Source organism: Panthera tigris, chromosome B2 (genome assembly GCF_018350195.1).
Source record: "Panthera tigris isolate Pti1 chromosome B2, P.tigris_Pti1_mat1.1, whole genome shotgun sequence".
Lineage (NCBI taxonomy): Eukaryota > Metazoa > Chordata > Mammalia > Carnivora > Felidae > Panthera > Panthera tigris.
Window position 1 is genome coordinate 14,788,038 of NC_056664.1, and position 15,668 is coordinate 14,803,705.

Sequence of the window (15,668 nt, forward strand, 5' to 3'; positions counted from 1 at the left end):
AAAATCACACACACACACACGCACGCAGGCACACACACACACACACACACACACACACACACACGGAGTTTTGGGGCAAAGCACCCCCCCCAAAAAAAAGACAACCCAGAAGAATATAGAAATCACCTATGATTCATCCAGAAGTAGCTTCTGTTAATATTTAGGTGTCTTCGCGTCAATGCCTGCATAGGTGTTTTTAGTGGGACACCTGCGATTTTGTAACCTACTCTCTTTTAGCTTAATATTTTGCGAGACTTCCCATAACATTAAAGAGCTCCAACAGCATTGTGTTGGGGGCTACGGAGGAGTCCATCACACAGTTCCATCATAAATTAGAATCCATGAGATCGTGTTAGACATGATTAGTCTAACCACTTAGACTATCGCTGGTGATGGTACGTTGTTTCTTTATTATTATTACAAACTGTGTTGTGATTGCTGTGATGAACTTCCGTGGAGGTAATTCTTTGCCCTAATATTGCTTCTTTTCTTTGAATGAATACCTGGAAGAAATTGGGCTAAGTCAGCATTTACAGTTGTGTTAAATAGTGCCAAAATTACCTCCACTGAGGTGCTCTCGGTCTACATTCTCACCCGCAGCGGATGAGAGTGCCTGTTTCCAACACTCTTGCCAGCATAAATTGTCATCAGACTCCCGCCTTGGTCCACCCGAGGGGTTAAAAAGAACAGCATCACCTGACGCCTTATTTTGCCCTTGAAAGTGGTGAAATCAATTGACAGTCACACCAAGCTGTTCCTAAGTGCCTTTTCTCCATAACCATCGTCACACTATTTTTTTTAATTGAGACATTGTTAGGCAGACAAGTACAGAAAATAAAAGAATCGAGCACATCTGTATGCAATGTATTCTTAATAAAACATCTATCCCTTGCTAGACCCCATACCTGGGCATTTAAGCTGTTTTCCAATTTTTCTCTGGTACAATGTTGCATGAAGCTGGGGATGGTCAAATCCTCTGGCCTAGCCATCCCATCGGGTCTTGTCCTCCAAAATACATGTGTCCATTTACACTCTCCTCAGCAGGACTTAGTAAATCATCAGATTTTTTTTTTTTTTTTTACATTTTCACCAATCTGATGAGTGTGAAATATCAGTTCCTCTTTAATTTACATGGCACTGATTAGAGGAGGGAGGAACAGCTTTTCTTACATTTTGAAGCCATTGTGTCGTCTTGGGGTTTGCTGGTCATACATCATTTGGCCTTTTCCATTTGAGCTGCTTATAAACTCTGGGCCAAATCCTTTCTTGGTTACGTGTATGCCAAATATTTTTTCCAAGCCAAAGGTTTGTATTTTTTTTTTACTTTGTTTATGATGTCTCTAATGTACAAGAGGGATTTTTTAAAAAATATTTCCATGTAGTCAAATTTATTGGTCTTTTCATTTACGGTTTGTGCTTCTGGTGCTGTGTTGAAGAAATCTCTTCCTACCCTGAGAACATAAACACATTCTCCTTCATTTTCTTTCAAAACTTTTCAAGTCGTGCTTTTTCGTAAGCAGGTCTTTAATCCACTTAAATATGGTTTGATGTAGAGATTTAACTTATTTTTTCCATATGGAGACCTGGTTGTTCAGTGCTGCTTGGTAAAATTTCTTATTTGCCCGTTGATTTGAAATAGCATCTCTGTTATATACACATTTCCATATGTGCTTCTATATTCTGTCTCTTTCTGGACTACTGTCACTTTCTAATTACTTAAACTATAGTTAAGTCTCGCTATGGTGGGGGAGTAAGTAAGCCCTCCTACCTTAATCTTCCTCTTTGTAATTGCCCTGGAATTCTTGGTTCTTTGCTCTACCTTATACAAATTATAATCGACTTGTGACTCTCAATTCTCTTTTGAATTAAAAAGAAATTTTAATGTTTATTTATTTTTGACAGGGAGAGAGAGAGAGAGAGACAGAGCATGAGTGGGGGAGGGCCAGAGGGAGAGGGAGACACAGAATCTGAAACAGGCTCCAGGCTCCAAGCGGTTAACACAGAGCCCAATGCAGAGCTTGAACTCACGGACAGTGAGATCATGACCTGAGCCAAAGTGGCTGACTGAGCCACCCCGACGCCCCCTCTTTTGAATTTTAAAAGGAACACATTCAAATTATGTACTGCAGAAAAATGACATCTTTAGAAAGCAATTCTACAAATCCATCAATATTGTTTATCTTTCTATTTATTTAGGTCTTTAAGAATTTTTTAAATTTCATGCATACAAGTCTTCTCCATTTTTGGTAGATTTATTCCTAGGTACCTTTATATTTTTGGTTGCTATTTTCTAAGCTAAAACTTTTTTTAATTGCTCATTACAAATGAATAAAAACTTACTTTTGTACAGCCAGCAATCTTGTTGAACTTTCTGGTTACTGTTTACAATCTGTTCTTAGATTCCGCATGAAGACACTTTTTCTGGTCGTGAATTATTTAGAGGTTTTTTTTCCTCCCCAAATCCCAAATATGTAGTTTGGTTTTAATTGTTGCTACTGCTGTCTAGCAGTCGAGTATGCTCAAGAATGTGGTCTGTATGATTCTTGGAAGCCTCTCAAGAAATTTTTGTGGCCTAATATGTGGGCTTTTGGTAAATGTGTCATATGTTCTTGGAAATAATGTGCCTTCTCCCTGTGGGTCTCTTTAATCAAGCTTGCTCGTTGTGTGATGGGTCTATCTATATCCATCCTCATTTTTTGTGGTCTTAATTTATCAGTTATTGAAAGAGGTGTGTTAAAATCCCCCGTGATGATGAAGTTGTTCATTTATTTTTCTTTTTGCCTCATATAATAACTTGATGCTGTTTTAGGTGATGGCAAGTTATAATTATTTCTTCTCAGTGGATGGTTCCTTTTTAGCTTTCTTTAGTGACGTTTTTACCCCTAATATCCCTTTTTTGCTTCAAAGAATTTTGCCTCCTCTTATTAGAACCAAACCACTTTCTTTGGGCTGGTATCTTGCTGGTATTTTTTTATACTTTTAAGTTCAATATTTCTTTGTCTTTACGTTCTTAATGTCTTTCTTAACGCATATAGTTAGATGTTTCTAATCCAGTACAACTGACAATCTGTCTTTCTATTTGAGAGTTTAGTTTTAGTTTTATCTGAATTCTGCTATATTTGAATTTAGTTCAGTCATCTTGTTTCATGCTTTAGACTTAACATGCTTTCCATCTGATTCTTTCTTTCTTGGTTGCATATATTTAATATTGACCAAATTTTTTGTAAATGAAGTCTAAAGTCAACCAATACTGCCACACTTCTCCCCCAAATGCCTAAATGCCCGACCTCTGCCCGTTCCCTGCCTGTGACCAGTACCTTCATTCCATCCTGTTTTTCTACGCCCCAGTCTTTTTTATATATTAAATATTCGTTCAAATCTGACATCCTACATCTCACTGCTGCTTTTCAGAGTCATTTTCTTCTGAAGTATATTCTTGAGCAATTCTTGCAGCAGAAACCTGTTATTGGTAGACACTCTTCATTCTCATCTGTCTCAAAATACTTCTTTCGCCCATATTCCTAAATGCTAATTTAGTTATAATGTAAGTGGACTGTTATTTTCTCTTGGGGCTTTGAATATATTATTCCGTTGTCCTTTGTCCTCCGGCTTCTGTTGCAACTTTCTGGACAATCTGATACTCATTCCTTTGTAGGCAAGGGTTCTTTTATCTACAAATGCGTCTAAAATCTTCCCTTCCTATTTGGTGGTGTTTTCATTATGCAATGTTGTATGTACTAGAGAATGTGGCATTATTCCACCTACTAGGTTTGCGGCTTTCATTAGTTCTGGAAAGTTCTGTTACTCTCTTGGAATATTGCCTGACTCCCATTTGCTCTGCTATTTCCTTCTGGAACAGGTGATAAGCGTGTACTAGCCCCTCCCATTACCCATCCACCCCACCCCCGAGCCCCTCCCCCCGCCCCCCACAGTAAGCTCCTCCCCCACATGCTGCCCGCCCGCGTTTCTCCGTGCAGACCTCTGACTCTTCCTCAAATCGATCTTCCCACCTGCTAGTTATTTATTCAGTGATATGTAATCATCAGTTTAACATATTACGTTTTAAATTATAATTTTTTAAAAACTTCTGAAGTTAGAGTTGATTTCTGATTTAACCCTAGTCTGGTCTTCTTTGATGGTGTCTTACCTTTTTTGTGTGTTCTCTTACTTCGTTTGTGCCTCTCATGATTTTAGACATGTTTATTTTATAATCTACCTGATAATTGTATTATCCGAAGTTCTTTCATATTGGTGTCTGTTTTGGAGAACCGACTCTTGATTTTGTATGGATTTTTTTTTCCATACGTTTTGTGATTTTTAGCGGTAAATCAGTCTCTAGTCGAGACTTCACACAGGGGAATGCTAGAGGGTCTGGGAGGAAGGTGAGGACTCCTAGAGAGATTTTATGTTTGTTTTAACCAGGTGCCCTAAAGGTGCTACCAGCTATGACAGCATTTTATGTTAATTTTTTTAATTTTATTTTTTACTTTTTTACATGTACATCCAAATTAGTTTGCATATATATAGTGCAACAATGATTTCAAGTTTTACGTGAATTTTTTTAAGTTTATTTATTTTGAGAGAGAGCATGTTTGTGTGAGCAAGAAAGGGGCAGAGAGAGGGAGAGAGAGAATCCCAAGCAGGCTCCATGCTGCCAGCGCAGAGCCCGAGGTGGGACTCAATCCCAGGAACGGTGAGATCATGACCTGAGCTGAAACCAAGAGTCAGCTGCTTAACTGGCTGAGCCGCCCAGGCACCCCAGAATTTTATATTAATTTTATGGTGGGCTGTGTGCTAGACCACTCTACTAGTATAATAACTTTAAATATCATATTCCCGTGAGGACACCTCTATGACTATGAATTTTAAGGAGAGGCTTTTGTTTAAAAAACAAAAAACAAAAGCTACAAGCTTCCTTGTCATTTCGCTGTATGAGTGGACAGTTATTTTCAGTTCATCGTTATTTTGGGGGTGGGGGGGGGTCTCAGGATTAACTTTCTTCCTCTCCTAGGGCCCCGGGGCCTCTTGTGTGCCTGGTGGTCGTTAAAGCCTATGCTCCTTGACTAGACAGCCAGTTCCCAAGTCTGGACAACTGCTCTTCCCCACCTGCACCCCCCTGCCTTGTCCTCCACCCCGCACCCCTGCCCCCGGGTCAGCTCATGGGAGTTCATAGCTTTCTTCGTTCTGACCCTCCAGCTCGCCTTTCCTCTCTCGCGGGTAGTTAGACGTCAGCGAGACTTTACTCCTCGGTTCTAGAAATTTGCAAAAGAAATGTTTAATTACACAGAAACCCATATTGCTGAAACTAGAAATACCCGATCATTTAATAGTCGACAGATGTGACTGCACAGCGACCACCTCTCAACCCCCTGGAGAACCCAAGTATACTTCCTCACTTCCTCTTCCTCCTCTTCTAAACAGCCCCCCTCACACTGAGGTATGAACACATTTCTGAGAAGGCCGTTCCTTATGCAACGTTCTCGGGCTAACTACAGGCCGCGTCGCGATTAAAACCTGGCGTGTCCCCCAGCGAGTCTCTGAAGTGACACGGGTGTGGGAAAAGCAGCCTCTCCCAAGCGCTAGCTTGGGGTCTTCTCTGAACCAGCGGGAGAAGTTCACAAGGGGGTTGAGCTCCACTCTGACTGGAAGGAGAAACGAACCGTGAATGCAACGTGCTTACTGTCGCCCTGAAACCCCTGGCCGCAACCTGGACATCCTTCTGTTCTGTACTTTCAAAAAGAGAAAACCCCTAGATCACTAGAAAACGCTGTGGTTACACACGCTCGCTGCCCTTGGCAGACATCTGTTAACCTTGGGCGAAGACCCAGAAGATAACCAGTGCCCTTGTCACTCCTGCTGACCCTCAGGCCCTCCTTTCTTATTAGGACTTACGTCAGGGGATTCTGTCCCAATTACGCTGTTATTTTACTTTTCTCAGAGAGCATGCCAGGAAAAGCACGTCACACCTTTGGAGCTCCGACATTTGAGAACCTCTTCGGGGACTGGAGACTGGGAGGAGAAAGCTCTGGAAGGTTCCATCAGGTCTTCTCAGCTACCGTTCCCAGGGCAGGGATCCCGGGAGTGGGGAAGGGCCTGGAGAGGAGGAAATTTGAATTCCCTGCTGAGCATTTACTAAGCAGCATGGAAGTTGTGCATATGAAAGATTGTTCTCGAGAGGCTCACGCGGGAGGACACTGCCTCTCGAGGTGGACCTTGCTTTGTCTCTCGATTCTACACGATTTCTCTCTGAAAGTCGGAGGCTGGCAGGGTGTGGTGTAAGGGGATCGAGGGCAGCTCTACAGGGAGGGCAGGAGCCAGTGAGGAGTGCATCAGGAAACCAGAGATTGGATAAGGAGAAAAGGGAAATGAGAGGAAGGCTTGCCCTTTAAGGAAAAGGCCTGCGGGAGGGGCCAGGGAACACATTTTGGGGATGGCCTTCAGGCACGTATCAAATGCTGAGCACATCACAAATTTGCAAAAGATGGCTGGAGACTGACCCCCATTAGCTCTTCTGGTGACTGCTGCTGGTTGATGGGGGGCAAAACCCCGGCTTCATACCCTGTGCACCCATCTGTCTCTCTAGTCTCTCACCCTCGGGCTGTCAGACCTGGTAGATGAGGAAGCCCTACAAAAAGGGAAGACGGGGTTCCCCGTTGCCCCAAGGGTACCTTCCGAACCTCCTTTCCAGGGAAGGCTTGTTGAGAGAAAAGAACACACTGGAACGAATTCTGCCAATAAACCTACCACAGCAGCTACCAATTGTTGAGCCCTATCAAGAGTCAGGGTTTGGGGTAAGCATCTTCTGAACCCGAGCCCCCAAGGCCGCCCCATGTCGAGAGCTCTTTGCCGCTGGCCCGAGGTCACTCCCACAGTCCTTCCCTCAAGCCGAAAGGACCTTCGCGCACACCCTCCATGACTCACGCTTCTCCCAACACGGGTACCTGTGCCCTTCTCCCCACTACTGGGTGGGGGGATTGGTTTAAGAACCACAGAGAGGCTGAGAGGGAAGCCCGAAGGGTGGCTATGTAAATTATATCTCTTAATAAAATTCCCCCATTAGGTTTTTCCCTTTGGGCTACTTCTTAGTCACCCTGTACTTTCCAGCTGTGTGTTCATTTGTTCACTTCATGAACAAAACCAACAGAAGTAGCTCATATTCCTGTACTTTCCTGGCTTTCTTTTTTATCCCCCTCTGGGAAACTAGAAACATCTGGAAGACACTGCTGTTCCTGCTCCGTGAGGGAGGAAAGAGGCAGGTGACATGATCCCCATGTCGACCAGGCGGAAGAAGCCATACCACCCAAGCCAAGTTGCAAACAAACAAAACCACAGAGAGGCTGGCCTCAGGCTTGATGTGAGGCACTTCGGGGAGGAAAGCACACAACAGTCCTCCAAGGACACATGAAGAAAATCTTCTCTAGGATGAGTTCCTCGTGTTACAGTATCACCTATGTTGGAGTGCCCTGTTCACATGCTCCTACGTCCTAGGTCTTTGGGCCAGCTCATCCCTCCTTCTAGAACCTTCTTGCCCTGAACCGTAACCCAACTTTCTCCTTCATTTCGTCCAAGCCTATTCACATGTCACCTTTCCAGAAGAGTCTTTCTTGACCACCCTATACAAATAGAGCCACCTGCTGGACCCTACTTCGTTTTCCTCTAAGTATGTCTCACAATCTGACATTACGTCACATGTTCGTTTGCTTTTTAGATTTTGTCTCCTCCTCTGGAATTTAAGGCTGTGTGATACTAACTTCTTTTAGCCTCAGATGCTGGAGTAGCATGAGACATGTATACCGTAGGTGCTCAATCAGTGTTTGCCGAATGGATGAAGAAGTGAATAAAGATGTGCTCGAGAGGGATATTGTGGCAATTTGTATCATTAGCTTCAACCTTCATCCCTTCTTAAGAAGTTTCTGTGCTGTGGGAGTTCAGGTCAACTGCAGAGTTAGGGAACAGCTCACACAAGATGGCTGCCCTCACCTCTGACACCAATTCAACTTCAAGGGGGTTTCCCAAAACCACCCTCACTCAGTTCTGATAATTCACTAGAAGGACTTACAGAACTCACTGGGAACCTCTACACTCACAGCGATGGTTTATTCCAGGGAAAAGATGTAGATTAAAATCAGGAAGAGGTTCGGGGCAAAGTGTGGGAGGCGTCCAAACGTAGAGCTTGTAGGCATCCTCTCCCTGTGTGCTCATGGACAGCATCGCCCCCTCCCGGCCACGGTGTGTGACCATATGGGTGGGATGTTACCATCCAGGGAAGCCCACCCAAGCGTCAGTGTCCAGAGGTTTTACTGGGTCCTATCACATGCTACCTGCATGGCTCTGGAGGCAGCACTGACACCACTACCCCACCACAAGTGACCATCATAAATCACACTGTTAAACTATCCAGTGGCCAAAGCCCCCAGGCTAACAGGGATAATCCTACCAAGCAGAGCCTTCCAAGGACCTAGTGACCACTTTCCAACAGCCAAAGGCAAAAGCCAGACCTCTTCAGGGGTGAGATTAACAGCTCACCATACAAATGCCTTGCAACTTTGCCGTACCCTTGAACGGTGGGCAGGAATACCCCTCCACCTCTTGACCTTGATTTTGGTCGTATGACCTCGTTGGCCAGTAGAATGAGGCAGAAATCAGAGTGTGCCAATTTCACTCTCTCTCTCTCTCGTGCCTCTGCTGTCACCATAAGAAGAACATGGCCAGGCTAACCCACTAGTCCCAGGAAGAAGATGAGAAATGTGGAACAGAGCCACTCCCCCCTTCCCTTCCAGCTGAACCCAGCCTGGAACAGCTGACCTTCATCCACTGAGCAGACCACCTGAACAAAGGAAATGCCATCTTTGATTGGTTTTTAAGCAATATTGTCATGGACACAGTTAGCTGATAAAGTTATCAATCTATTGGGGACCATTAATACTGTTCTGGGGGGTTGCTGATCCAATTAGAGCTCTTTGTATTGTCACTGAAACAGGGTGGCTTGTGGAAATGGGCACAGGTTGACAAGGTTTGTAGGGAAACAGGTGAGGAGGTAGAACACTTAGAAGATCCAGACCAGATGGGGCACCTGGGTGGCTCAGTAGGTCAAGCATCCAACTCTTGATTGAGGCTCATGTTGTAATCTCACGGTCTGTGAGATCGAGCCCCACGTCAGGCTCTGTGCTGACAGCATGGAGTCTGCTTGGGATTCTCTCTTTCCCTCTCTTTCTGTCCCTCCCCCATGCATCCTCTCTCTCTCTCTCTCTCTCTCTCTCTCAAAATAAATAAATAAACTTAAAAAAAATTAAAAGAAGACCCACAGCAGAGACTGCAAACACCTACAGGACCAGCAAGGTAAATGTCAGTGAATAAAAAGAGCTAGTTGCCTGACTATAAATTTGAACTATGTGAGAATGGAGGCAATAGGGAATAGTGGGGACTGCAGTAAACTGAACAGCAGCAGCCCCCCATCTAAAAGGAGCAGCCACTACTCAGTTCCAGTCAATTGCTGCTAATCTGAAATTAACCCAGGCTTGCCAAATCTTTCATTCTTTCAGATGGGGTGTGTGTGTGTGTGTGTGTGTGTGTGTGGCTAAGAATTTAGATATTTATGAAATCTCACAAATGCCGCAAATGACAGATTTTTGTCCAAACACCATGCAAGATGAACCGAATGCATCTGTCACCGTGCCATGTCTCCTTTATGTCACGGTGTCCAACATCTGGTGGCAGTGGGCTTGTCTGGGACCTTACAGAGAGGGTCCTTGAGAGCCTGGGATTTCATTGGAGAGAGGAAAAAAATCACGCTAAGAGGAGAGAGGACATGACAACTGGATGTCAAAGACAAAGTTCCCCATGGCCATGTGGCCCAGGGCCATTCCCATCACAGCTTGATTGGCGTTCCTCAAATGTTACAGAATGACTCATTAGCATTTTTCTTCTTTGGGGGTATATCACGTAAGCACCAGACAAGGCACAAAGCATGTGTCTTAGTCTTTGCTTACATAACTCCCTATGATGCTAGACAACATTCAGCAGCTCCCAGCTACCCAGGCGGCAGCACGACTGGAATGTTCTCGGCCGGGGCGAGGGGGCGAGACGGGAGACGCTCACAGGGCCCACACGAGCTCACCCTCCACTGGGCATCGCTGCAAACACTGAGCGACTCTCATGCCTCTGTGTCTGCAGAATTCTGCTATTCCAAACAGAGAGCAAGAGGTGGGCTTCCCGCGTGGTGTGACTGAAAACCATGAACGTCAACACCTGCTCTTTCTCCTGGAACTTAGCTGTAGACCCAGCAGAGCGATCAGGAGGTCCTGTGACTCCCTTTCAGGTGTTTATCGTCTAATATCGGGTCCTGGCGTCGCCTTCCCTCTGCTCTACATGTGCAAGAATCATTATCCCACAGACAACTCATTTGTAAGATGATGGTATTTGTTCAGTGCCAGATGTTGCTTGCTTTCCCTCATTTCCTTGCTGTTCGGAGCCCTGGGGACGCTCGCACAAATGAGGGTTCTGTGGAAGGCCAGGAAGAGTCTCCCCCACCGGAACAGACCTGGGAGCAGCCGCCAGAAGAAAAGCTGCAATGTCAGATTGTAACGGCAGCCAAGGTGTTCGTGCACAAAAGCATCTAAGGTTTCTTAAGGCTCTTACGTTCAAGAACATATAACAACAGAGCCACAGGAAGCACACGTCACTAGGACTCGGAAGGGAAAAGAAAGTACCACTTCTACCGAGAGGTACTCACCACACGCACGCACACATCACACCATTTAATCCTTACAATGACTCCCAGAGGTTGTGTGACAACGTCTGCTTCCCTGCGGGAGAGAACTGATGCCCCGCTAAGCCTGACGCGAAAGACCACTGTTAGATACGGTAATGCTATGTCTGGAACGTTGCAAATTTTGAATACTCCTCCTGTTCCCCGGCTGGGACTCCAGAATCTGGGCAGACTCTGTTGTTTGGTCAGTAAGGAGCCCCCCCATGGCCCATGTTTCTTTCGTGCCCTATAAAACTTATTCCATAACTGCCCTCTAGATAACTCAAGTGAGCGGCAAGCCGAAAGAAAAGAGATCAGGGACACCGGGGTGGCTCGGTGGGTTAAGCGTCCGACTTCCGCTCAGGTCATGATCTCGCGGTTCGTGGGTCGGAGCCCTGCATCAGGCTCTGTGCTGATGGCTCAGAGCCTGGGGCCTGCCTCAGATTCCGCATCTCCCTTTCTCTCTGCCCCTCCTCCGTACATGCTCTGTCTCTCTCTCAAAAGTAAATTTAAAATAATTAAAAAGGAAATAAATAAATAAATAAATAAATAAAGGGGATCATTCACATTTGTCTGTGGTCCCTGATGTAATAGAGGTACAGAGCAGCTACAGAGGGGACTCCTCTGGACCACAAACAGGTAGCCTGCCTGAGTGCAAAGTACTGTGGCATCACTGAATCACAGGCTATCTTTCTTGTATCTCAGGAAGGCAGATGATGGGCATCCGGGGATGTGACAGTGTGCCCAGGGCCGAGACCAGCGTTTGGGACAGGAAAGTCAGACTGGGAGCAAGGCCAGAGCTCTGACCCTGAGGACTCCAGGTCACCGGCCAAGGCAGGACCGAGAGCGTCCCAGCTGAGCAGAGCTTCCCACCCAGGACCCCCCAGCCTTGTTCCCAAGCCCAGAGCTGGGTGTTGTAGACACACACATAACCCTCAAAAAGCCACGGACGCTGGAGGATGTGGGGAGTCTTTATTTATCAAGGGGCGTCTCCACCGGTCTGTACATTTTAACAAACTTTGGTCCTGGGGTCCAAAACACGTTTTGTACAGGATGAGGCTCTTCTCCCTTCCCTAGGACCTCCGGTTACTGAGCAAAGAGAGGGTATGCAGTCGCTGCTTGTGTCTGCGTGGGGAAAATTACAACTCCGAGTCCGTGATTTGAGGAGGTACCTAGGTAGGAGTGCGTGTGTGTGCGTGGCTACAAGATCTGAGGCATCCCTATCGGATGGGGATCCAGGGCTAGGAATCCTGAGTCTGTTTTCCAAACAGAGGAACCTCCCCCTCATCCCTCCCTCTCTTCTCCCCAAATCCGGGCTCTGTCTGTCAACCTGAGAACCCGATCCCGTTGGCCAATCACAGCCTGAGAGTACCTGCCGAATGGACCTTGTCCCTCCCCACCCCAGCACAAGGGCCTCCTGGGACATAGCGTGAGTGCAGAGAGGAGTTCTCACCTGTCCTCTCCAGTCGTGTGAGCATGAGCCCGTGGCCCCAAGACCGCTGTGCACTTTTCTCCTACCTCTACACCACCTTCCAAACTGCTATCCCTAATGCAAAATAACATTGATTTGGACTTTCCTTCTAACATCTTAACTGGCCACAGACCATAATCGTTCATTCTTGACAAAGACCCAGATCTCACATGCCCCTTCTCAGACAGGGACCCTATCCTCAGTCCTTGAACATGCCTGTTCCCTCAAAGGTTGATTGTCTGGACGTTACCTATTTCTCCCTCACGGACACCCGAGGCCCTTCCTGTCAACAGGCTTCAGGTAGAGTGAGTGAGCCTCAGCTACATGAGCGAAGCTACACTGGGGCCACCTCTTCAGCCACGGATCATTACAGCTTGGGTCCTTTCGAAGGTGGCTGAGGCCCAGCGCACTGGGCCGGGACGTGTCGTCTTTCAGGAGTGACTTCGGATGCTTGGGCTTTCTCAGGAAGTCTGGATGGGAAAGGAAGCTTGGAGCAGGAGGGTGGTTTGGGCACTTAGGAACTCTCGAAGAATGAGCTAAGGAGCCCGGGTTGGCTGTCCTGAGGGTGTACAATACCCCCTCATGTAGGCAGCACTCCCCGGGCCTATTTGACCCTTTGAGCGTTTAAGCTCACCCCCTTGAGTTCCTGGATGACAGGTAGCATCTCCATTCACCTGGTCTACACTGCAGAGGAACCCCAGGACCCATGACGAAACTCATGCCAACCCTTCAGAACATGGCCCACTTGGCTCTCCATGATCTCCCCCAAGGCTCCCTGGTTGCCTCTGAGTTTCAAGAAACAGCAGCCTCTACAGACTTGAAGATAAATCTCTCAGGCAAGCCTCTTTGACTTCACAGCTAAATCCAACCCTGGAAGGTGGCCAGGGGAGGGAGCAGACTGAAAAGGAGCCTGAGGAGATTCTCTAGGGGTGACGGGGACCAGAGCTTCCCCATGCTACTGTCCTGCAGGTCCCCAAGGAACGATTCATGGAAACACCACCTGCTACCCCTCTCCCTGCAGCCATCTCCAGCCTCCCAGCCACCGTCCCTTATTCACGAACATTTCAAGATCTGGCTCACTGTCTCCCTGTCACTATCACGACGGCAAAGACAACCTACCCTACGTTCTGGCCTTCCAGCCTCGTTATGTCCTGGTTGATATCTTTGCTTCTATCCTGACTTATCCACCCACTCCCAAGATCACGGCGTAGATCATTACCTGGGATCATGGCCTGCCCTTCCAAACACCCCCACATTTTCTAGACCACTTCTGTCTTCTCGTGTCCCTCTCCCACCCCCGCTGTCCTCATTTCCCTCTTACCCCGCTTGGATCCCTGGCCCGGCCTTTGGCTCACTGACATCCAGGCTCCCCCTCCTACTTACCCCCCTGTTTCCATTTGTCACATCCGGATGGCTAAATCCCAACTTTGTTTAAACTCAACTCTTTGCCCACTCAGCTCCCAAACTCAAGCCATTGTATGAGGCTAGAGAAGAACACATAACTATGCTGTTGCGTTCTGCCTGGTATTCGTGACCACAAACTTCAGGTGGGTCCTCTGCATCGTCTGAGTGATTCCCTAGTCACTCGGCAGCCTCCGTCTGCAAGACGACTCCTTCTCTTCTTCATCCCCTTCCCCCGTCCGGGCTGATGACCGTGGTCCTTGTTTCACCAGAAAACAAAATCAGAAGGGAATTCTTCTCCTCACCAACAGATACCAACTTCCAGAATCTGTATTGTCTGGCTCCTATTCTCCACTCATGCCCATTCAAGGACATCAGAATTGTTCCCTCTCTCTCCTGACTCATCTGTCTACGTGGTCATTCCCATCAGCCTGCAAATATTCTGTAATAACTATTCCCTTAAAAAAAATCTTCTGTGAAAGAGGAGTGGTCCTATAAGATATTAATACACACCACGAAGCCTTTGTCATCGCAATAGTAGAATACCAGAACCTAAAAAGACAGACATGACTGGAATCAAATAAGAAGTCAAGAAATCAGCTCAAATACTTGTAAAAGTCTAGGTTATGATAAAGGTGATATCCCCAAATCACTGGGGCTAACTGTATTGGGCTGACCGGATAGTCGTTTAAACAAATAATAAAATGGGGGCACCCAGGTAGCTCAGTTGTTGAAGCTCCTGCTTCAGCTCAGGTCCTGATCACACAGTTTGTGGGTTCGAGCCCCGCGTCGGGCTCTGTGCTGACGGCTCAGAGCCTGGAGCCTGCTTCCGATTCTGTGTCTCCTTCTCTCTCTGTCCCTCTCCTGCTTGTGCTCTGTCTCTCTCTGTCTCTCGAAAATAAATAAATGTTAAAAATTATTTTAAATAATAATAAAATAAAATTCAATCTATGTCTCGCACTATCCACAAGAATAATTGCCAAAGGAAGCAGAAATTTAGATGCAAAATGTAATTGCACAGGTGCCAGAAGCGAACAAGGATGAGCTTTTATGTAATCTGTGTAGGAAAAGATTTTTATATATGACTAACAATCTGGAGGGGAGATCAATAAATCTGACTATAGAAAATGTTAACAAAAATTTTGTAAAGCTTCAGAATAGTCAAAACACAAACAAAAACTGACAGAAAAAATATTTGCATCACACACCATTAAGAACCAACATCTAATATTGTAAAAACTTCTCAAAATTGAAGGGAAAAAATAAAAAATCCGATAGAAAAGTGGACAAAAGACATGAACAGACCATTGACTTGAGGGATGTAATATTGGTCCCAAACATGTAAAACTATGACTAGTTGTGCTCCAAATAAAGAACTGCAAATTGAATTCATATTAAGCAACATTTTTTACCCATCTGATTAGCAAAAAAAAAAAAAAAAAAAAGGAAAAGGAAAAAATCAGAGGTTAACAATACCCTCTGTTGGTGAGGCTGAACAAGAAAGCCCTTGGGTCCATTGTTGGTAGGAATGTGATATGGTGCCACACCCGTGGAAGGATTCTCGACAACATCTAACAAAACACGTATGCATTTATCCTTCTACCCAGAAATCCCATTTCTTTTTTTTTTAAGTTTATTTATTTTGCAAGAGACAGAGACAGTGCAAGTGGGGGAGGGGCAGAGAGCGAGGGAGACAGGGAGAGAATCTCAAGCAGGCTCCGCACTGCCAGCACAGAGCCTGACGTGGGGCTCGAACTCAACAAAACTGTGAGATCACGACCTGAGTGAAAATCAAGAGTCGGACGCTTAACCGGCTGAGCCACCCAGGCGCCCCCAGAAATCCCATTTCCAAGAATATACTCCAAATATATACCTCTCACAATATAAGTGTAGGTACCTGAGGTTATTCATTGTAGCATTATTTAAAATTGCCCAACATTGGAAACCACCTAAATGCCCAAGCACAGGAGATCGGTTGGAAAAAATATGCTTGTACATATAATGAGGTGCTGAGATATAAATAAGTACACAGAGGAACTCTATGGCCCT